The sequence below is a fragment of the Mustela lutreola genome, chromosome 7 (assembly GCF_030435805.1).
Source record: "Mustela lutreola isolate mMusLut2 chromosome 7, mMusLut2.pri, whole genome shotgun sequence".
NCBI lineage: Eukaryota > Metazoa > Chordata > Mammalia > Carnivora > Mustelidae > Mustela > Mustela lutreola.
Genome location: NC_081296.1, coordinates 149,415,236 through 149,438,448, shown reverse-complemented (window position 1 = coordinate 149,438,448; position 23,213 = coordinate 149,415,236). Strand labels below are relative to the sequence as shown.

General features: G+C 57.6%; 2 long non-coding RNA genes across 2 annotated transcripts; both read left to right on the top strand.

Annotated features, from left to right (window-relative positions):
• Window positions 1–1,214: 1,214 nt before the first annotated feature.
• On the top strand, window positions 1,215–7,500 carry LOC131836995 (uncharacterized). The gene is made up of 3 exons (XR_009355900.1): window positions 1,215–1,521; window positions 2,870–3,079; window positions 7,281–7,500. It is a non-coding gene; the product is annotated as an uncharacterized LOC131836995 (long non-coding RNA).
• A 4,947-nt stretch (window positions 7,501–12,447) lies between these two features.
• On the top strand, window positions 12,448–18,093 carry LOC131836993 (uncharacterized). The gene is made up of 4 exons (XR_009355899.1): window positions 12,448–12,717; window positions 13,558–14,011; window positions 14,971–15,237; window positions 15,439–18,093. It is a non-coding gene; the product is annotated as an uncharacterized LOC131836993 (long non-coding RNA).
• The last annotated feature ends 5,120 nt before the right edge of the window (window positions 18,094–23,213 follow it).

Sequence of the window (23,213 nt, the reverse complement as noted above, 5' to 3'; positions counted from 1 at the left end):
GGCTAATCAGAAGGGGCCAGAAACCCGTTCATCTGCGCTTGGAGGAAGAGGAACGTTGAACCTGGGGGGCGCTAGAAGTCATCAGTCCTCCAGCAGGTGGAATTCACCTAGATGCCCATTCCGTGCAGTGGGAACCCTCTGAGCCAGCCTGGCTTTGAGCATATATGCTGGTCCCAACACCCCAACTTGCTCATGCCCAAGGCCCTCTCCTGTACGCCAGCACCTTCCCTGAGAGGATGCTGGGACTGCCCGATGCCCTGAGGTTGCCTCAGTGTCGGGATCAGCTTGTCACTCTCCCTTTCCTATCTTCTCGGTTTAGACCTCTGGGTTTGGGCCTCCTCTACCTCTGCAAGCTCAGTTGCATATTGCAAATGATGTTCATTGCATTTTTTTAAAAGTTTATTTATTGATTTAACAGACAGAGATCACAAGTAGGCAGAGAGGCAGGCAGAGAGAGAGAGAGGAAGAAGCAGGCTCCCTGCCGAGCAGAGAGCCCAATTCAGGGCTTGATCCCAGGACCCTGAGATCATGACCTGAGCCAAAGGCAGAGGCTTAACCCACTGAGCCACCCAGGCGCCCCTGTTCATTGCATTTTATGGCGCATTCTTAGGCATTTCATTTCAGGAGGTAAGCGTTATTATTATCCACACTTTATAGGTGGGGAAACAGGCAGAAAGTTTCAGGAGCCTGCCCAGGGACACACATCGGCGGTCCTGGAGCCTTCCTTCTCAGCCAGGCCTGTCTGATCCCACAGCTAGCTCCTCCCCTGGCCATCCTCTGGACAGAGAGGGATGGTGTCTGGCAAGGAGACCTGGCACATGGTTCCCAGGGGGAGGCAACCTTTGACCTGGTCTGCAAGGATGTGAGGTCAGGGTGTGAGAGGACCCAGAGACCCATGTTGGCCGCTCCATAAATATTTGCTGAATGAATGAATACGTAAAGAGCCAGCTAGAGGAAAGAGAATGAATAATTGCTGTTGGTAAAGTGTGAGTCAGTTTCTTGCAATGGCTTGTGTTTGACCCACAGTTTTCTACCTGTCTTGCCTAATTTCCCAAGCTAAACAAACCGGGAAGCACTTGTGGGAATGCCAAGGAGCGAGTCTCCCTTGTGGGCTCAGCCGTGGCAGTTAAGCTAAAAGGACGAGCCTGTCTGAGCTCTTAGCAGCGGCAGCACAGAGGACCTCGCTGGGAGGTCAGCCCTGGCACCCATGCGGAGACCGTCATAGGGGCAGCGCGAGTTCCCAGGCTGTCCCGCCAGCTCACCCGGGAGGACCAAAAGCAAACAGGGAAATTCTGGGTGGAGCCTCGACTTTGGTCAGCGCTCTTCATAAACACCCTCCCCTGGTTTCGTGTGGGGAGGGAGCTTGAGTCCCGGGCCTGGAGGAAGGATGAGATAAAGACAGGCCCCCGCCCCACCCCCGGAGGCAGCCACCCTGGGAAACCTACGCGTCGGCCTCGGCTGGTGAGTGGGGTGCCGCACAGCACTCAGGGCAAGACGGCTCTCCGGTACTTCTAATTTCAGGTTAACGAGACAGCTTGCGGAACCGAATCAAGAGGTCTTGATTTTATTGTGGGCAGGCTGTAGTTGAGGCTGTCTCGGGAGCGCTTAGAAGCTGGACATGCTGCGGTCCGCTCGGATGGCTGGGATGTTTCAGAAAGGCAGCGGGTCCCTATCGATCTCCTCCTGGGGGCCAAGATCGAGTGAGGGCTTTCACACCCATTAACTCAGGCCATCCTCATAAAAGCCTGCAAAGCAGGCATCATTATCCCTGGTTCTCACGGGACGGATTGAAGGTGCGGTGGTTAAGAAAGTCGCTCTGGGTCACTTAGCTGCAAAGCGCGGCCTGGGGACCCCACTTCTCCATTAGGTCTGCCAGAGACCGCGCAAGGGTGCGTCTTAGCACCATTCTCAGGGGCTCATGAACATCTGTTCGATTTTGCCGACCACAGAAAAATGTTGAAATATTTGTCAGTTTATAAAAAAAAATTAATTTAATTTTACTTTATTTTAAAGATTTTATTTATTTATTTGACAGACAGAGATCACAAGTAGGCAGAGAGGCAGGCAGAGAGAGAGGGGGAAGCAGGCTCCCCGTTGAGCAGAGAGCCCCATGTGAGGCTCTATCCCAGGACCCTGAGATTATGACCTGAGCCGAAGGCAGAGGCTTAGCTCATTGAACCACCCAGGCGCTCCCCCTCGCCCCAGACTTTAATTGTAGATATTATTATGGATTGATCATGATCTTCCCAACGCAGCTCTGAGGGTTTGTAACTTGGCCTGGCCCCTCTGGAGGTCAGGTTCTTGGGAGGTGTGCATTGATGCTTGTTACTGTAGGGCTGTGGACGGCTCTGGTGCACCTGATATCAAACACAGCTCCAGCAGAAGGGTGCCTCCTTCCCAGTCCGCCCCTGCACACGATAGAACATTGCTGTTGCTGTTCCTGCCCTGGAATTGGGGGCGGTTGGGGGGGGTGGTCCCATGCAGGCTTCTAAAGATGGGGACTACCGGGCAGTAACGAATCTGCCTTTCTGCTTGTCACAATTCACAATTCAGTCACTTTGTGGCCTTTGTGTTTTTTTAATAAACATTTAATTTTGAAAGTTTTTTTTTTTTTAAGATTTATTTGAGAGAGAGAGTGTGCGTGAACAGGAGTGGGGGGAGGGGCAGAGAGAGAGAGAGAATCCTTGAGATGACTGCTCGCTGAACACAGAGCCCAACACGGGGCTCGATCCCAGGACCCTGAGATCGGGATCTGAGCTGAAAACAAGAGTTGGGAGCTCAACCGGCTAAGTCACCTAGGCGCCCCAATAATGTTTAGTTTTAGAGTAATTTCAGAGTTCCCATACACCCCTCAGCCAGTTTCCCCCAGGTCACCGTGGGACGTGTGCCAGTACCAAGAAGCTGACATTGGTCCAGACTTGAAGTCGATGTGTCCGCAGTCTTCCCACCGAAGACTCCCACTGGAAGCATCCGAGCTGGAGAACGCACTGACCATGGTCCTCTTGTCTCCCCAGGCTCCTCTGGGCCATGTCACGTTGTCTTTTGATACCTGCTCTGGGCCAAAGCGAGGGCCCTAGAGGTGAGCGGGGAGAGCTTCGGCCGTGGGCAGTTCGTGGTGCAGGGGGCGAGGTGGATGTGGGCAAAAGCTTGCGTCATGGTGAGAAGCTCACGGGACGACATGGCCTGACCGGGTGATCCTGGACACAGGCAGCTGTGCCTGGAAAAACCAGGGAAGGCGGGCCTGGAATGCTCTGGAACTGCTTTGGAAGGAGGGAGGCTTGATTGAAAAGCTAGCTTGAATAATAACATCGAGCACTGCATTTTGATGGGATAATTGTTTCATATTTATAAAGGTTCTTAATTATCTTCAGCAAATGCGTTTAGCTCACTTGGTAATTGAATTAAGGGAAATGTCCTTTCAAGCATTGTGAGTCGTTGCTGTAATAAAAGAAAAAGGATAACTTTAAAGCACTTCCCCGCATGACCTAGAAAAACTCCTTTATTACCGAAAGCTGAGTAATTCCGCTGGCTCTAATAGGACAGGTATCCTAGAGCGGCCGAATTAAAATGGCAAGAGACAACGGAAATTTCCTTCCTTTGGGGACCCCCGGATGACACCCCTTTAGAGCTGGCCCTCCCCCTGGGCTGTTCTTCTGTGCCTAGGTCACCGTTGCACCGTCCTGTGAGCATCCCTGGGTCCGTCTCCCACCGCTCTATTGCCCACATGGGGGTCTCCAGAGCTTGGGCTGCTCCTTGCCCACTTAGGTATCGCAGAAAAGAAGCACGTGCGACCCTCCCAAATTGAGTTCTTTCATAGCCGTGAACGTTTCTTCAGAAAGCACCTTCTCCACATTTTATCTTTGGCTGGACCTTTTTGTTGTTGTTGTTGTTAGCTTTATTGCAACAACAATAAGGTGACAGGGGCCTTGGCTGGGGGTCCCACAGCATCGAGGAGACCATGCTTTGATGGCCCGAGTCCCCGGGCTTGGCAGGCAGCTCAGCCATGGGGGTTGGAGGCGGGTGGGACCCCCGGAGGATCCCGGATAGATTGGCCATGAACTTGGAAGAAAATCAGTGCTCTCCCTGGAGATGGTTGGATGGTACACTTGCCTCGAGGTGCATGGCCAGCCTTCTGCTGGTGGGGGAGGTCCCGCCTCACCTCGCTATTGCCTGTCTGTGGAGCAGCCCTTGCCTCTGGTTGCACTTTTTATGGTTACCCATAGCGGTGGGGCGGCCGGAATGGGGAGGCTCCCTGGTTCTGTCAGAGATGCACGGGTTCCACAAGCGATTCCTGAGCGCCCACTATGCCTGGACACGGGGCTGGGCTCTGTGATATGACGGGGAGCCGGCCAGACAGGACACTGAGTGCCCGGAGTCTACAGTCCAGCGAGGGGACTGGCATTGAACGGTAAACGAAAGAAGAAACAGGATGATTACAGACTGATAAGCGTTATCCACCAAGGCAATAAATCAGGGGTGTGAGGGAGGTGCTGGCGGGGCCTGGAGGGGCTGCCCGCCCTCTGGACGCCTGCCACCCACCTGAGCCCGCAGGGACCGGGGGAGCCCTGGGCCCACTCCCTTACCAGCCTCTCTCACAGCCGATGCCGCTCCTTGCCACACTCGACTTGTGTCCTCCCTGTTTTGACTCCCTGTCGCCTTCTCATGGCAATGCCATCGTGCATGGGAACATCTGTCCTGTGGCCAACGGCCCCGTCCTCTCTCATGTCCTAGTTTGGATGCTCCAGCAGAGACCCCCCTGTCCATCTACGCACGGACTGTCCCAGGTGGGGCCACTCCGGTGTAATCAGCTGATGTGGATGCAGAGTGAGTGACCGGGGACACAGGTGCTCAGGAGCAGGGGCCGGGGGTCTCCCACAGTGCAGAGAGGCCTGGGGCCTGGGATGGAGTCCTGCTCTACCCCTGACCAGAACTTCATGTCTCCGTGTCTCCACCCCACCCATGAACGTGGGCTCATGCCCCATGGAGGGACTCTGTCCTCTGCTCTGCCCTGCTCTGATCACCCCACAAAGTGTCCTGGGCCAGTCAGAGGCAGGAAACTCGAAGTGATTTTGTAACTTACGTAACGATGGACGGCCGTAAGGGCTGCTTTGCTGCCCGTAGTGATGGTTTCAAAGGGCAGCTCTGGGCAGGAGCTCGTTATCCATTTTTATAGAATTCCACATCCTTTCTGAATCTCGGGATTACAAAACAGCCACCGAGAAATCATGCACCCCATTAACATCGAGACTTTTATGTATTTACAATTCAGCTTAAATTTTTACCAAGAGAGGTTTTCAAAATGTAACATGTGTTAGTCACCGCGTGAATTGCGAAACCAAGGGAATATCTCCAAAGTGCTGGCCTTGACAATGTAATCTGGCAAGGCTCGGGGACGAATAAAAATAACACTTCTCAGCATCGTTGTCTCAAAGGGTAGGAGGGATCTGGAGCCTGCCCTGAGCCCATAGGTAGCAGGTTTGCAAGAGCAGGATGGTGGCAGGGGAGACCAGGGCGGTGGGGGGGGGGGGGGCTGTCTGGGGAGTCGGGGGCCTCGTGGGCATTCTGCTACTCACTGGCCAGGTAACCTTGGGTGTTTTCAGACCCTTCTGTGTTGGGAGAGGTGCCCAGGTGGTACTGCAGTGGTGGAAAGGTCCCACTCTGCCCCTCTGATTCCCAGGTGATGGGAAACCCAGAGGCACCGGTGCCTGTCCCCAAGCTGAAATCCCCGGCAGCCCCAAGGGCTGCTCCATGGTGGGCGTGGGATCTGAGAGGCCGGAGGGAGGCGGCACCCCAGCTGCACGGCTAGCTTGGTTTCTAAACACAATAAGCTTGAGCCTCCCTGCTGAGCCACGAGCCTGCAGGTGGCTTGATGAACACGTGGTTTCTGGCTGTGACATGAAAGTCAGCATTTGCGCTCTTTGTCTGGGCTCCCTGGGTTTGTTTTTCCAGCGCTTCCAGTCCCGAAATATTCCCGATTGTGTTTGTGTTGAGGCAGGACACGTGGAGGCGGGGGGCTGCTGTACCAGGATCTGCTGGGCCCTGCCCGCACCATCCTTCTGCTGGGCCCCCGCAGGCACTGGGGCCGGGATCCTGAGCCAGCCGCCTGCACAGGCAGCTGGAGCACCTGCGCCGTGCCTCCCGGCCACGGGCATCTGTTGATGGTGCCAAGTGCGTCACACCTCCTACCTGGAACTCTCCTGTCTGTCGGGGACGTCGGCTCTCAGGGGTGGGCACGTGAAGGCTTTCCGATCCTCGCTGCCCCCAGGGAATGAGGACTGGGATTATCCCCATCGCGCGGACGATGAAACAGAGGCTGGCTTTGGCTTGCTTGCCCGGGTCACGCCGGCAGTGCAGACACAGCCAGGGTCAGAAGCGGTCGCTGTTTCTATTCTGAGTGCTTGTCTTCCCTGTGCCTCCTCTGAGTGCTGTCCTCAGCTCTTCAGCACCATCAGGGACTGCCTGGAGGGTCCCGGACAGCACCTGCGAGGCCCGGGCTGTGCGCTCCCCTGGGCTCCACCTGGGTCTCCCTTTTGGCCTGGAGTATATGCCACCTAACCAGAACCCCCTGCTCCCCGGCGCTGCTTTCTGAACGGCTAGCGTCTCGCTTGCCTCTCATGACGGTGACCCCGGGAGGACAGGGGTCAGCCGCGCAGTCGGCTGTCCGTCTGGCCTGTCGACCCGTGACTTGGTATTCCCTGAGGCCGGGCTCCACGTGTCTGGCCACAGGAGACTAGGTTCCCCCCCCTTCCCCTGTCCGCCACCCCCAGGTCCTTGGCTGGCCAGCATTTCAAATGATATTGTTTCATATTAAATTATTTTAAATTCCACGGACCCTGGTTTCACAATTGAATAATTCGATCTTGTTTACAAATGGAATTTTTACTTTTTGACGGTTTCTAGCTTTGCTGGGCTGGACGGTCAGCGAAAGTGTGTCCTCTCGTGCCCTCCTGTGCACCTCTGCTGCCTTCCCCGGGGGCGACGTGGGGTCTGAGAACTGTCCTGGGGGCATGACTGTTTTGGGCTACAGAGACGCAGACGTGAAGAGACACAAGCTGTGACCCCTGGAGACTCATGTCTGGAGGACAAGGCCATGACTTAGTGGCCACAGGGAGGGGGCAAAGGGCCAGGTGGCGGCAGGCAGAGCACAGGGAACCGTGTCTGCAAAGCCACAGACACGGCCAAGCTTGGAGGCTGTGGCCCAAGCGGCGGTCAAGGCAGGTGATTAGAGCCAGCATGTGACTCTCTCAACCAGTGAGCTAAATTTCAGCCTTTCCCAACAGGTCCCCTTGTCACCCTGGAGGCTGCCTCCTTACCCAGCTGGGCCACCTTCACTGCAAACAGGTTTGCAGCCTCTCTTCTGGAACCTTCTCTAGGCCAGTCATGGTGCAGGAGCAGATGGGCTTCATTGTTTTGTGGTCACTCGAATGGGTGACCTGGGTTGGCTCCAGCAGCAGCCCTGCTGGGCTTGGCTCAGAACAGTGTCTGGCTGTTTCCACGTCGCCGGCTCTCTGAGGTCGCAGCCGAACCTGCTAAGGAGGCCACACAGTGGGCTGTCTCCACAGGCTGCCCGAAGGGCCCCAAGGCCGGCGTCCCGGCCAGCCCGGGGCTGCAGAGGGCTGCCTCGGGCGAGGCTCAGGGAAAGCGGGCGGATAGCATCCCAGCTGACTTCCCAGCCCAGGGACTCGCTCTACAGAATATCCCAGGAGCCCAAAGCTGGGCTCGCCTGAGGGGGTGAGCACCTGGCTGCTGGCTGTGGCTCCTGTCCGTCCCCCCGGGGTCCCTGAGATATCCCTCCGTGCTGGAGCCCACGCCCGGGCCCCGTGTCTCTGCCGCATCATTGAGGCCAGTGTGGTCCCCGCATGGCCTTGCAAGGCTGTCCCCGAGGGGGTGCCTGGGGCAGATGGGAACCCACCCAGACCGCAGTGATCCCTGGGCTGGCAGGTGGAACGCTGGGCGCTGGAAGTGTAAATCCAGCCACGCTGAAAATGCATACGCAGCACGGGCCAGAGTCGACACTTCTGGGAACTGGACGTCCTCCTGGTGGCCCTGGGGCCGGAAACGGGGACAGAAGGTGGGCCCGTGGACCTAAAGGCTCCTGAGTGAGAGGGAGGTGCCTCCGTCCACGTGTGTTGGGATGGACAGATCTCTCGAATAAACACGTCAAGGAAAGCAAGATGCTAAACAAAGTCCGATCCTTTTTAAGTTAAGAAAGGGGAAGAAGACAGGTGGGGGCATTGCTAGGGGCGAATTCCGGGAGCCCCTTCCTCGTCGTGAGTTCTCCTCCAGGTGCTTGAGGGCCTCTAACTCGCCAGGTCCTTAGAGGACCCAGGAGACGGGTATTACCATTCGACCACCTCTGCTGATGATGACACCGAGGTCTAGGGAGGGGAGGACCCTGCCTGGAGGTGTGGGGGTGCAGGCCACGAGCCCCCATCTGCCGGGATGCTGGAGGTGAGGCCTTGGGCCGGGAGCTGTGGGTTTCCACTGTTCACCTTTTCCGTGCCCTCTGGGGCTCCTCTCTGGCTGCAAGTACGCCTTTATTTTAGAAAACCTCAACAGGGGTCTCTGGGGGGGGGGGGGGGAATAACATCCTTTCATTCCTCGACTGTGTTTTTCTGTATTAAAGAGAGAAACAAGGTCATGCCATTTTAAAAACTCACTCCTCCAAGAGAATACTGGGACCCTAGGAAGAAAACCGAAGAAAACACTAGGATTCCAGAAAGTGAACCCTCAGGTTCAACCCTCCTGCTTGCTTCCAGGTCAGCTCTAGTTCCTGTGGTTCCCAAAACATGGGAGGCAGAAGACCCTGGACAATTTCTGGTCCAAGTCCTCATTTCACGGGGGGTCAAGTGAGGCCAGGAGAGGGGCTGCCTTGCTCTTGGTGTCCCCTGGCACCCCGCAGGGCCTGTCCTGGTGCCCTTCCAAAGCTTGAAGGGACGACACCACTTCTTTCTCCATCATCGCTGCTCTATAACCCAGCCGAAGTGGCCAAGGACCTCTACTTAGCCCCAGACGGAATCCAAAGACCACCTGGGACCAAACTGTCTCCTGTCGGCCCGGGGCCCCAAAGTCTGCCTCCCTGCTGTGACCCTGTTCCCCATCCCGCACACACTCGACCTGGCAGTCGCTGTCATGCCACTCTCGGGGCTGCTGAGAGGGCGACGTTGACACAGGTCTCTCTGTGGCCTGCTGCAGGAAGGCCACTTTGGTGCTCATGAGGGCCAGGTTTCCATGGGTGACGGTGGTGGGGTAGGCATCCAGCTCCGCCCTTGCCCGAGGACCCCCAGGCCTCAGTTTCTCCTTCTGTAGAACAGCGGGAGTGGCCTAGAAGACCCCAGGCCTTGAAGATGATCTTCTTCCTGGCCTTGCTCCTGCTTCAGGTCAGAGGAAGGACAGACCAATGGGTCTTGGGATCCTGGTCCTATCTCCGTGGAGACCCACAAACCCGATCTCTGGCCGGTCTCCTTGTGGTCACCTGGGAAACGGTGGGCTCCAGCCCCAGGCCTCCTACTTGTTGGTGACCTTGAAACTTGGTAATGGACGGTACTCATAAAGACCAAGGCCTCATTTCACAGAAAGGAACTAGACCCTGAGGGGCTGTGAAGGTGGCAGGGTCTGGCCAGCAGCCCCCTAAGACGTGGTTTGCACCCCATATCCCTCCATCACAAGGCACACCCCTCACCCCCAGAGGCTGGCCTTGGACCAGCGATTCTGCCTCCTGCCCACCATGGGCTTCCTCCATTCCTGACACCTGTGCACTTGCAGAGGTAGTCTTCTCTCTCACATGGGCCCCAAACTCCACCCTTATTTTCCAGAACTCTCCTGGCCCTCGTCTTACAAGGGAGGCTGCATGTACAGGGCCTGGGGGTCTTAGAGTTCAGGGATCGAGGAGCTTAGATGGCCCTGGAAGCTGTGCATCGCCTGGCACTTCCTTCCACTGCCATGGTGGGATAGGTCTGGTGGCTCAGGGTCTAGAGCGTGGACGTGGTCTTGGCCATCTGTGCTTGAGACCTGGTCTCTGACCTCGGCCCTGGCGCACGTCTGTGACCCTCCTGGGGACTGAGTGTGAGCAGGGTCTTGTGTGCACTCCTGGTACTGAGTCAGACATGCCTTCTGTGAAACTCGGTCCCTGCAGGTGGCCAGAGCTGGCAGCGGGCACAGGTGTGGCCACTAGCATAGAAACTCCCCTCCGGCTGGCTTTAGGGGAAATGCCTGGTTCTTGTGATCAGGGAGTCCAGCGTTCAATGGCTCGCATGATGTCAGAGCCCGTGTCTGTTCTTCTGCACTCGGCGTCTGTCCAGCCTCCCGTCCCTGTGCGGTGGGAGGTGGCAAGGTGACTCCAAGGGTCATTCTGCCGTTTGGCAATCTCAGCGCCCCTTCAGAGCCTTGATTTGGTCCACCCCTGCCCTGGTGTCCCGAGTGGACAACCATGGGGTGCAGAGGGACGGTGTGGGCCGTTGGGCCAGGCGCGGCTCATGTACCCCACTAGGAGCCCCGCTAGGAGCCCTGCTGGCCCAGCCCCGCCCGAACTCTAAGGACCACAGTAGGGAAGGAAAAGCCTGGGTTTTGGGGCCAACAGAACCACAGATGTCTACTGCGCTGTGCAAACCAGCACCAGGAAAGGGAGGCCACACACAGCGGGGACAGGAAGATGGGCTGGCGGCTTCTCTTTCTGGGGCTCCCCTCTGCTCCACGCTCTTGCCCTTTTCCCACAGGCCTTCAGTTTCCCCTCGAACCCTGGCTCTCCTGGCACCATCACTGCCCTGGTTTGATGCGACAGAGACAGTATGATGTGACAGAGACAGGCCAGGCCTCTCATGGAGTCCCCATGCTGTCTTCACACCCAATGACCCCTCAAGGTACATGGGGCCTTCCTTCTTTAGAGAGCATGGGGGTGTGTCGGGTTGAATCACGTCATCTCCTCCCCCAAGAAATTCACGTTCTTCCGAAACCTCAGAACATAACCTAATTTGGACATCAGTTTTTGCAGATGTGATCAGTTGAGATCATACAGGCCCTAAACCCGTCAATGGGCTCTGAACCATCAATGGCATGGTGGTCACCTTGTGAGAAAGAGGCAAGGACAGATCCTCCCCTGAAGACTTCAGAGGAAGTACAGCCCCACAGACGCCCTGGTCCCAGACTCATGGCCTCCAGAACACGACAGACTGTCTATTGTGTTAAAGGCGCCCAACTCCCCGTCATCCATTCTGGGAGCGCCTGGAGATGAACACAGGTGTCCAGAAGGATCCGGAGCTGGGTGGGGCCACAGGCCGTGTTGTCTGGGCTGCAGGGGTGGTCCTGGGGATGGGGCCCTCAGCCTGGGACACCTCAGCATTCAGCATCCGTCTCTCCCCGGTGCTGCTGAGATGTCCGCTCCCCTTCTCAAGGATGTGGGACCCTTTGGAGCCCAGGCGGCCTTCATCATGTCCCCCTCTGTTCCCCAGCCCTGGTCTCATCCTGCCCCTGGAGCACCGGGGCCTCGCTTCATTGTGGGCTGAGGGAGAGCCAACAAGGCCCCTGGGGAGGGGCAGGGGCCTAGAGCGGGGCTGGGGACGCTCCTGGAAACCTAGGATGTACTACACGGAGATGTCACACTCTGCATCGGTGGGATCTCATGTCCTCAGGCCCAGCTCAGGCTGATTCAGCAACTGTCCTTAGTTCAAATTCTTAAAAGACTCTGATGGCGGGGGCTGGGCTGGAGCGCGGAGCTCTGACCAGAGAGCGTGGCCTGGAAGGCTTCCTTGCTGGGTACAGACTGTGCCCCCTGGGATGGGGGAGGGGTGGGTTCTTCAGGTGAGTGTGGTGAGGCAGAAGCATGGGGGTGCCCACACGCAGTGAATGCTTGGCCCAGACTGGTGTGCCGAGCTTGGTGCCCAGACTGGTGTGTGAATCACACCTTCATGACAGCTGGGCCGCTGCTCACCATGTTAACGGTCAGAGCAGGAGCCGAGAGCCCTCCCAGCCCCGTCTTACCACACTTATCAACGGGCTGTGTGGCCTTGGGCCAGTCCTTTCCCTCTCTGAGCTGCTATGGTCATAAGGGGCCTGGCTCGATGCCCTTCGAAGGATTTCCTCCTTTTACAGTTCCATGACTTTATCAGACTCCGAGTCAGGTGTGCTCTGAACTAAAGTTTGGGGGCCGCTTCTCAGTATCTTGCTTGGAGTTGTAGTTTAGCAAGCTCCAGGCAAGGCAGCCGGGCTCACAGGATCCCCACTTCACCTGGGCACCTGCCGCCATCAGGCATCCTTTTGTTTTGGGGTTTTTGTCCCACTAAGAATATGAGTATCACTACACACCAAAGCAAATACTTTGGAGGTTTATGCTGGCGGAAAACCTCAGAGGAAAGTACAATCCTGGAGGTACTGGGGGAAGGGCAGCGACCAACGTGACAGGCTGGCAGCAAGGGAAAGAAAATACATCCAAAGTCCAGCCGGCGGGGGACGGAAAGCAAGAGGGAAGCATGAGGCGGGCAGGGCCCCTGTGAGAGCCAAGCAGGCCAGCGGGAGGCTGGGAGGGCGAGGTCCTCACCCCTCAGAGGAAACTGCTCCCCTCATTGCCTGCCCAAGCCTTGCAAGGCCGGCTCTGTCATCTCTAATGGCCCGGGGCCCCGGGGGCCTGTGGAGCTTAGAGCATTTTCTAGAATGCTTGTACACACCATGAAGAGCTGTCCGGCGGAAGCGGTGGGCAGACGGCCACGCAAATGGATGCTGAAGGTGAGCCCCACCCCTGAGCCGGCCGCTGGCGGGAGGAGGTGGCGGAGGACAGCAGAGGCCCGCGTCTCTGGCACCTGCTTTCCAGGCGGACGGATTCAGGGAAAACACCCGTCGTGCCCGGGCCCCAGGGTCAGGACAAGCCTCAGAAGGCATCCGGTGTTGGGCAGCTCACTCCTGGTTGGGGACGGTTTTCCTCATGGGACCACAGGGGTGTGTGTGTGTGTGTGTGTGTGTGTGCGCGCGCACACATGTGTGTCTATGCGTGGGGCGTGGGGGTGCAGGAGCCTCCCCACATTGTGGTTCAAAGAAGCCTGGAGCGGGAGCCCTGCCAGCGCTGTGGTCGTCCCTCCGGCACTCTGGGGCTCCGCCGGTGTGGGCAGATGGGTGGTAAAGGCCCCTAGGACGCGGTGGCAGGGGTGTCCACTGCTCTGAGTCCCCCGCTCCCCCCCAACCCCGGAAAGGCCCGAGAGGGAGGAAAACAGCCAGAAGAGCCGGCCGGCTCATGCAAGAGCAACTTCAGAGATAAAAACCTGTCAGAGGAACAAAACAAGTCAAAGGGAAAATCCTTACAAGGGAAAATGGATCCAGAAGGACAGACTGCAGAAGCCACATGGGGGCTGGCTGAGCCCCAGAGCCGTCCTGAGTCTGGGCTGCCGGACCTTGCTGCAGCCCTGAGAGGCGGGGCAGGCTGGGGTGTTGGGGGAGGGGCCCTGCAGCCCCGCTGGGCTCGGAGGCGGGGGAGGAGGGGTCGAAGGTGGGATGCCAAGGGCTGGAGGGCCAGAGAGACCCCAACATTCCTTCTTCCTTTTCATTTCTTCTGCCACGTGCCTCCTGCTGCAGTGACCAGCTCCTTCCTGCTTGCGTGTTCTGGACCTGGTCCTGGATCTGGCCTCTGGGTGCACAGGTCCCAGAACATTCCTCCAGACCGCTGCTGGCGCCTTCCTCCACGGCCACTGCCTGCTCCCAGACACGGTCCATCCAGGGTGCCTCCCCTGCCCTGCCCGGCCATCTCCCGCTAGAATGCCGGCTCCCCGGGCAGGGACCCGGGTGTCTGCAGCAGGGCCGGGCCCACAGGACGCCTCCGTCCGTGGCCGGGGGACACAGAGGTTCGGCGCCCTGCGACGTCCCCCTTCAGCACCATCGGAGACTCATAAAGCCTGAAAAAACTTGAGGGAAGCAGCCTTCCCCCAGTTTCCATGCTTCCCCAAAATTCTATTGCCTCCTTCGAGAGCGAGTTAGCCGTCTATTTCCTGATGTTTCTTTACCGATCAGAGGTGGGCTGGAGCAGTTACAGGTAATTCGCCAACCAAAATGCACACGGCAAGTCTGCGCGTGTGCGCGTGTGCGCGTGTGCGCACGTGTGGGCCTGTGAGTTCAAGCATGCTTGCGTACATGTGTACTCACGTGCAGAGGACACAGGGCAGCCATCCTGGTCCCATGTGCGTGACTTCGTCGCTGAAGCAGTGAGTGAGCCTGGTGAGGAGGGCAGGAAGACGGTGGTTCTGCCTCCTTGGGGGGCACTCAAAGGAAAATGAGGTCCGCTGTCTCCGGGCCTTGAGAAGGGGAAGGCAGGCCAGGGAAGTCTTTCCCGTGTGGCTTGGAGGAGCTCCTTGTCTCTTCCCCAGGGAGCGCCCCTCCCCCAGCCCCAGGGCAGGAGCCCGTCTCCCGTGGGCGGCTGGGGAGAGATCCTGAAGCAGGAGTCCTCGCTGCCTGGCCCAGGGAGGACACGGGGTGTGGACCCAGGGGCTGTGCATGGGGCGGGGTGGGACAATATTCCAAGACGAGGAGAGCTGGCCTAACCCCAGCTCTGCCCTTACTAACTGCGGGGACTCCTCTGGGCCCCCAGTACTTGATCTGCAACACGAGGCCAGGAGCAGCCCCCGTGTCCCAGGGCGCACTTCGGGTCGGTTGGGGAAGGCGCTGCAGCTCCCGGCGGAGAGCTGGCCGTCCAGAGGTGTGCGGCACGGCACCGGTGTTCCATCAGGCCAGCAGCGCTTAATCCTGGCTCAAGGGAGGCTGAGCTGAACGGAACCCTGCAGTGGGAACCCAGGAGGAGGTGGCCCAGAGAGAAGCCAGGAACAGAGCCGGTAGGGGGAGAACCCCGCTGGGAGGCAGGCAGCCGGGGTCTGGCATCCTGGGCAGGACCAGAGGTGCAGCCGAGAGGCAGAGGAACGACAGGGACAGGTGCTTGGGCACTTGGAGTCCAGCCCTCATTTCGCGCCTGATCTCATTTGAACCTCCCTGTGATCCTAGGAGGTGGGCGCTGTCACCCCCATTCTAAGAGAAAGAAACTCAACGGGGGAAGTGATTTCTCCAGCGGCACAGCTCTAGGAATCCCTGCAAGATGGTCTGACTCCAGGGCTGGTCTAGGGGACGCAAAGCTGGCAGGTGCCCCCGGAGTGAGTCCCAGGCTCCTGTAGCCCACACAGCCTCAGCTCTGTGGAAACTGAGCTGCAACCCTCCAGGGCCACGGGATCGTTTCAGCAGGTGACCGCCATCACTGAGAAGACTCGAAACAAGGTAACAAATATCAGGGTTCCCGGGTTCCCGATGCATGGAGAGAGACGTGTTCTTGGGTGAAAATATTTCGTTAGACGTGTGTAAAAAGTTCACTGCTTATTTTACATGTAGCCATTCTGTGTGCCCTGGGTTGAGACACACAATATATTTCTTACCCTGGCCACAGTCAGCCAGCTTTGAAAGCCTTTCTCTGTTCTGCAGGGGCCTCCGGGCCTTTGTTCTCCGAACAAGAACACCAGTGCTGGGCACAGGACAGGAGCCAGGACGTGCTGGAGGGTTTCCGCTCTGTGCCCCCACCCGCACACCAATGGGGCTGGCGCAGCAAGGTGGCGGCACCGCTGTGTGGGGTCCGAGAGGTCGGGGTGTTGAGATTTGACTGCGATCCCACGGGCTTCCTCACCTGTAGGCCAGGGTGCTCAGGAGGTCCCCAAACCAAGGCCCAGGCTGGCCTGTTCTGAGAGGCACAGAACCCCATGTGGTTATGGGGGGCTGGCAGCGTGAGAGCCCTTCCAGTCCCTGAGCCAGTGTTGGTGGCCGAGGAGAGTGTCTCGGGGAGCAGAGGGATGTCAGGGTAATGACACTGGCAGGGGCCAAGAAATGCCCGGCTGGACTGGGAGGCCTGTCAGGGGAAGCCGCCTGAGCTCTCTCCTGCCAGCAACGGGCCCCTGGAGGAAGGCTTTTGGGGTTATCAGATTTGTTTTCCAATCGGGAGCTAACTCTGGCTGGAGTGTGTGGCTGGCCCCCCTGGATCTGCTGGGCTTCCTGCAGATGGTCCCAGCACAGAGCCCCACATAGGGGGCACAAAGCCTGGGGTCTTCAGACGGACCCTCCCTCCCGGGCCGGGCATCCCTCTTCCCCTCCCCTCCCCCAAGGCACTCACACTGCCTTCTTTCGTCCAACATGGCCATGTCGATTTAAGGTCTCCAAGGCCAGAGGCCAGCTGTCTACTTTTCTAAACATCACGGAGTGTTCTGGATATTCAAAACACGTGAGTTGGCTGTTTTGCCCCTTGGAGAGCGTCAGGGGCCCACTCCCATGGGGAAGGCTGGGGGGATTCTCAGACCACCTTTGCAGGGGCCTCTTCGTGGCCGTGAAGCCTTCGTTCCCCTCCTGGGAATGGGCCTCTGGTTGGGGCAATTCGAGACACCTTGAAACGGTCAGTCGTAATAAACAGGCACAAAACAAACTGGCATCCCGGCAGAGGCCTCAGCCCTTTTCTGTCCTGGCTGGATTTCCCGTCGGCCGTGCGGGTGGACCCAAGTGCTACGAAAGGGACCGTAGTTTTCCCAGGGAGACAGAACCAAACAAAGATGGAAACAAACAAACAAAAAACCCCAAACACTCTCACACACCCCTAAATCCAACTACGTAATCGGGCCTGAGGTTGGACGCTCTGTCACCTTTGTGGGATGCAAACAAATATGTCCCCTAGATGGCCCGCTCTTCAGACTACGGGCTGCCCCTGTGACAAAGAAGCCTGGGGGCTTCTCTGATCCTAAGTTTTGCTCCAGACTTTGGTTCCTTTTGGCTATGCGTGTGAAAATGACAAAGGGGTCCCAGTCACGTCACTGAGCGGGTCAGCACGGAGTGTTTAAAGGAGAGAAAAGGTTGTAAAATGGAGAGGGTCCTCCAGATGGGACCACGACACGGTGGGGCAGGTGTGGGTCCGGCTTGCACAGTCCGGGGCCCCTCCCCCACTGCAGGTGCAGAGGGGACCTGTCTGGCTCGTGACATCACCCGTGTCAGAACTATAAGGGCCGAGCTGTGTCTGCAGACTGTCCCCGTGTACCTAGAGCCTCGCTTCACAACAAGCCGTTCCCGTCCAGCGGCATTGCCCCCTCAGAGGGCGGCCAGTTTCCCAGTGTCAACAAAACCATATGATCCCCTCTCGTGTTCAGTTTAAAGGTTATTCCTAAAAAGCGGCAGTTGACGTTATTTCTGATTTTTTGAGACTCAAAAAATTATTTACCAGGAACACACAAATTGTTTGTTTTACTCTCTGCTACTTGCTCATTGACAGAAGATCACTGGAGAAGAGCAAATGGAAGATGAGCCTTAAAAACTGTTTTTTTTTTTTTTTTTTTACAGCCATTGGGGTTACTGACATTAGAACATTTGCCGTTTTAAACAAACGCAAGGTCACTCAGTCTGTTACAGACTAGTTAAATAGTACTGTTTTGTACAAAACAAAAACAGATATTCCTTTGGTTAAAAAAAAAATTGATGACTTTTCCTGCGCCACGTTTATGTCAAGTGGAAGACGATTCTAATTTTATCTGTGTTCAATAGGCAGATTAAAGCAAATCATGAGGCTGATGCTGTTTACAATTCTCTGAGCAGCTGAAGGAAAGAAAATCACCTTGAATCTAGCATTTTCTGAGCCCACTAAAAGAGCCAGGTCCCTCAGACCATCTGGGAAGGAATGGATCCCATCCATGTGTTAGTTTAATATGAAATTGTTTTATTTTGACTCTATTTTCCTTCAGGCTATTAGGGAGGAAAAGAAAAAAAAAATAGGAGAGTGGGAGAAAGGCTTTGGTTCCTCACCATTTTCTCTGCGGGGCTCTCGGTTTCTCCGCTTTGGCTTTTTCAATGCTTTACTTCTTTGGGTTAAAAAAATGTACAAAATGTATATTGTAAGTATAAAAAAATAATATATTTTGAACGTGACAAAATTTTAGATCCACAATACACTCTGGCAAAAATATTATTAAAAAATACCGTTTGCTTTCACTCCGCCTCAACTGAAATGTCATTCTTTTTTTCATATTTTCTGATCTGTTCAGTCTGACATTTGTTGGATGTGAGATAGTTCTGTAGACTATTCCAGAAATATTGGAAAAAAAGTAAACCACCGATATGTGAAATTTCCACGGAAGCACGCCTGCTTGGTTAACGGTAGTTTTCAAGGCTGCGTCGCGCGGGGCTGCCGGAGGGCAGCGCGGCGGGAGCGGCGGCGGCGGCCTTCCCCTTGCTCCGCGCGCAGCCCTGGGCGCCCTCCCGCCGTCCCGGCCCCGCGCGGCCTTGCCTTCGGCCCCCATCTTCCCTCTCTGCGGCGCACCGAGGCTGCGGGGAGAACCCTGGGGGGCCGGAAGAGGGTGCGCGGCCTGCGGCGTGGGTCGGGCCGCGTCCCACCTGCTCCGCCGGGCCCCGCGCTCCCCGCGCCGACGCCGCCCGAGCGCACGGCCAGGGCCACCTGGCGGACCGTCCCGAGCTCACTCTTCCGCAGGCTTCCATTCGGCTTTGATCTGCCTCCCCCGCCCTAACTGGTTCCAGATTTGCCACTTCCGAGGCGCGGGGACTCAGCCGGGCCGCGCTCTCGGCCGCTGGGGGACTCCAGAGCAATGAGCCCGCGGGAACGCATGGCCGGGCCCCCGGGGGTACAGGGCCACGGGCGGGGAGCGGGCCGTGGGGCCGGGGCTCGGGGATCTGACTCCACTAGCACTAGCCTGGCCTCCGCGCGGGGCGCCCCGGAGCTGTCTGTCGCACCCCCACCCCCGCCCCCGAGCACAGCCTCCGTCCGCCAGGTCAGGCAGGCTTGGGGAGGGGTCCCCAGGGCCTCTGGGCGCCCTCGGAAGCAGGCGCGGCGGGCAGCGCAGCGCACACACTGGCTCCCAGGCCCTGCGCCCCGGGCAGCCACGACGCCCAGCCCTCGCGGGAGGGCGAGACCACCCACGCCGCCGCCAACGTGGGAACCCGATTGTCGCCGAGGCCTGGGGTGCGGCGGGTGGAGGGCTCTGCCTGGCCCCCGCAGCACCACCATCCTGAGTCACTGTCCTCAGTGGGGAGACCCTAAGCCGAACCGCTCGGAGCTTGCCGGACCCCCAGCGCCCTGCGCCCCCAGGCCTGCTACAGCGGCTGGGCCCAGCAGGCGCCGGGCACCGGAGGGGGAGGGCCCCAAGGGCCTAGGGCGCTGTTCCAAAGGCCAGAAAATGGAAACTGTGCGAAAAGAATCCCCAAATCCGGCCGGGCCCCAAGCCCACCAGCTTACATAAAGCTCCAGGAGCCCGCCCGCGGCCTCCCTGCCTCGGGGTGAACAATCGGCGGGCGCCCGGCCAGGCTGCCCTGGGACTGGCACCACCACCGGCCCCCTGACCACGGGCCTGGCGTGACCCCGGGGAGGGGGCAGGGGTCTCGGCCTCTTCCCACCATCTGCCCCGAGAGACATTTAACTGGCCTTTAATCACATTAGCAGCCGGCCCCAATTAGGGCCGCAGGAGGGGGAGGCAGGAGGAAACCGCCGCCGTGTCACTCGAGGATAAAGATCCTTTCATGCCCCAGGCCTGGCCGTGGGCAACGCGGCGGGCGCCATCCCCAGCCTTTGATTGCCGGCGCCTGGGCCTCGCGACGCCGCCATCGCTGCCCCCAGCCCCCAACGTGCCTTCGCCCTCGGGTGACCGCGTGGGCACGCAGGGCAGCATCCGAGGCCGGGCCCACGCCCGCGCGCCCACGCTGGCCGAAGCCTGGCCCCCGCGGCCCCCGCCTGCGCACGGGAGAGCCCGAGGGGGCGGCGGGGGCTCGCGCAGGGCCCCCGGGACACCAGCGCCCGGGGCCAGGACCCTGGTAAGGCCGCCGCCCACGGAGCGGTTCGGAGGGAGGGTGACCCACGCCGCGGGCGGCCTGGGCAGGTCACCTGTGCTCTCGTGGGGCCCCCTCTCGAGAGGGGCGAGTCAGCCCCGTGGCGGATCCGTCCTCTCCGGCCCGAATTGAGGCGCGGAGGGCCCTGCAGGCCAAGCCCAGGCCCAGGCCAGGCCCGGCGCCGCGGTGGCGGGGCTGCCGGGGGGTCCCCGGCTGGGCGTCGGGCCCCAGGAGCGAGGGGACCGCGGGGCTGGGGCAGCCGGGCCGGCCTGGGCCTCCCGTGCGCTCTGTCGAGGGGCGAGGGGCGCCGGCGCGCTGTGCTTACCTTGCTCCGGCGCCCGGCCCGCGCTCCAGGCGCGCGGGCGCCCCGAGGGTCGGAGCGGGGCGCGCTCTGGACCGGCCGGGGTCGTGCGAGGACAGCGGCCGCCCGCGCCTCCGGAATGCTGATGCCGCCGCCGGCCGCGACGCCCGGGGGGCCCGCCCGGGACCCCCGCCCCACGGCAGCAGCTGCAGCCCGGAGCCGCGTGACCCCGGCCCCGACCTCCCGCGCTCGGCTGTTTGTCCGCACACAAAGGAGAACACTCATATTTTTCTTTCCCCTGAGCAGACTTCACACTCGCCCCATCTCCCCTCCCCCAAGTCACCCCCCACCCCACACACGCCTGGCTGAGAACCGCTTGCTCTGCGCACACCCCCTTGGTCTCCCCTGTTGAATTCCATAGTTGTATTCGAGGATGTCAGCGCAGCTTAGAAAGTTTCATAGAAAGTCAGAGAGCAATTAGAGAGGCCCTTTTATTGGAGTTTCGTTGGTGCCATGGAGTCTTAAAGGAGCGCCTGAAGCGCCGAACACAATCCCATTAAGCCGCCCAAACTCCCACAGTCCTCAATGGGGTCTCAATGCTCCGACAGACTTTGGCCGGCTCGCACCGGGAGCCCCTGCAAGCCGCACTCCCACCGGGGCGCGCGGGTGTCCCGGCTGCGGAGCGCGAGGCGCTGGCCGCGGGGCCCACGAACTAGCGCTTTGGTGCACTGACCCCGCGCTACGGGTCTTGGCGTCTGGGGAGTCCGGGCCGGTGGTTAGGAAGGAGAGCTCGGTCTCGGTCAACTTTTTACCTCCCTCCGCTTTAAAAATCGATCGGCTAACGTTCGGAAGACGGGTGGGAGGAATCGCGCGTTGCTGAGAAAAAGGCCACATATGACCAAAGTTTCAGCTTAATTGAATTTTAGTGCCAAATTATAACCCCCTGAGTAACTGCGCTGGGGTGGAGGGCGTGGAGAAGGGAGTGAATGGAGGAAGGCGATTCTAATGGAAATCTGGCCATCCAGAAACGCCGCGGTGCGGGCCACCCTCCTTGAGGAGGGAGAATTGCAGCCTAATTCCAAAGGAGTGAGGTTATCAGACTGCGGGCTTTTATGTGGGAAAACGGGGTTGGCCCCACTTTGATTTGTGGTTTGGGGTTGATATTCTTGTGTGTTATTTAATGTAGAGGGCAACTCTTCTGTAGAGCACAGCTTTTCCTTTGTTGGAGAGTGACTTCTCTTCTTGCCAATAAAAATTAATCTCTTCCTTTAGAAGTTAAAAAGGAAAGAAAGCAGGTGTTTTAAAGGAATAAAGCATTTTCTTTCTTTCTTTCTTTTTTTTTGGTAAAAAAAAAAATAGGTAGTTGGTTGTCAAAGCAAAGTGCCCGTTTTAGAACAATTAGGATTTTGCTCCTGGTGTGTCATCACAGATGTTCATTTTATTAAATAGAAGTTTGTTCCTACCTGGTGGTTTCTGGAATTGTTTTAGGAAAGGAAAATAGGTGATAGGCTCACAACTAATGGTAATGAAATGAGCATGGGTTATAGGGGAAGTGGGCTGTGTACAAAATCCATAAGGGAGTAATTAAAAATGCATGTGAAAATTGAATGTATATTTTTTGAGTAGTTTGTATTAGTCATCAATGATTTGGAAAATTTTCTCAAATCTGCCCTGCTTTTCTCTCATTTCTTTGCCCTTCCTGGCCCTGTGGTTGCCAGTGACTGGGCCTCTGACCTCTTGTTCTGTGCACATACCATACCTCCAGCCAGTCCATACCGTCTAGCAGGAAAGGACAGATAGTGGGCTTCAGGACCTGCAGATCCCAGCCTCAGACACTTCCAGCCTTAGCTTTACAGTCTTCTGCCTTAGCCACATTGGTTTCTTCACTGACTCTTTCTCTCTTGCCTCTAGATTTCCTTCCCACCTTCTGCTTCCCTAAAACACCTTGCACCTTCCTCCACCTGTTCAACTGCACCTGTCAGACCCCATTCCCTCCTCATTGTCTCTTGGACCCATGTGGGCCTGGCCTTCATCAGGCTCCCGGGGAACCATCTCCACCACCGGGTTCTCACAGAGGGCCTGATGACACCATCTGTCTTTCATTTTTCTCATATTGTAGCTTGGCTTTGGGAATGTTTCTAGTTGAGAAGAAAACAATGAAGACCCCTTGAGAGCAGGTATCACTTTACACATGTCTTGGGGCTCTGTCAGCAGCCAGCGCCCAGAAAGTAGGCCATCCATCTGTCAATCGGGTGTCGATTTATAAATCAGAATCACATTTCAGCAAGCAGAGAAGAGAAAAAAAAAAAACAGTGACAAATATTCCTGTCCACCGAAGGTACCAGGAGAAGCTGACATGCTTTTCCATCGAATTCACAGGACCTGTCACTCGACTTTTTCAAACCAACATAAAACTATTTCAATTAAAAGGAGTCTTAAATTGTTTAAAAAATGTGGATGACTCAGTTGGACTGCAGGAGAAAGTGCGGGGGGAAAAACCAAAAGCAAATGCAGAAATCCAAACAGTTCAGTCTGCTTTGGATATCCTTAATTTGCCCAAGAAAAGGAGCAGATTCCTGAGAAACAGGCTCAGAAATTCTCAAAGTGCTGTCACGTCTTGGCAAAGGTCCGTGGCCCTGAGGTGTTGGGGGGGGGGTGGACAGGACCCTCTAGCACCTTCTGGAGGGCCACCTCCGCTGCCTCCCACTGGCACCCTGGTGGTGGGCTGGCTTTGCAGAGGAGGAAAAAGTCCCACTCTGGTCATAGCACTCACTGAAAGTAACAAGACAGAAACAACGGGAACAAGTGCACTTGGGAGACTCTTCAGGGAACAAAGATCAGCAGTGTGTGGTGGTGCAGAAAGAGGTGAGAAGCAGTGCCCTCGGGAATTTGAAGGAGAAAGAGTTAGCATTCCAGTTCCTGTGAAAATGTGTTAACAACCCATCCACGAGAAAGGTGTCATCCATGAGAAAGATCAAGTTCCCCAAAGCAGGTGGACGCGCTTTTGGACAAGCGTCCTGCTTCGGCAGGGGCCACCCCCAGAGTCCTGATCTTCAGTGGAGAACCCGGACTCTGTTGCAGAGGGTCTGATTCTTAG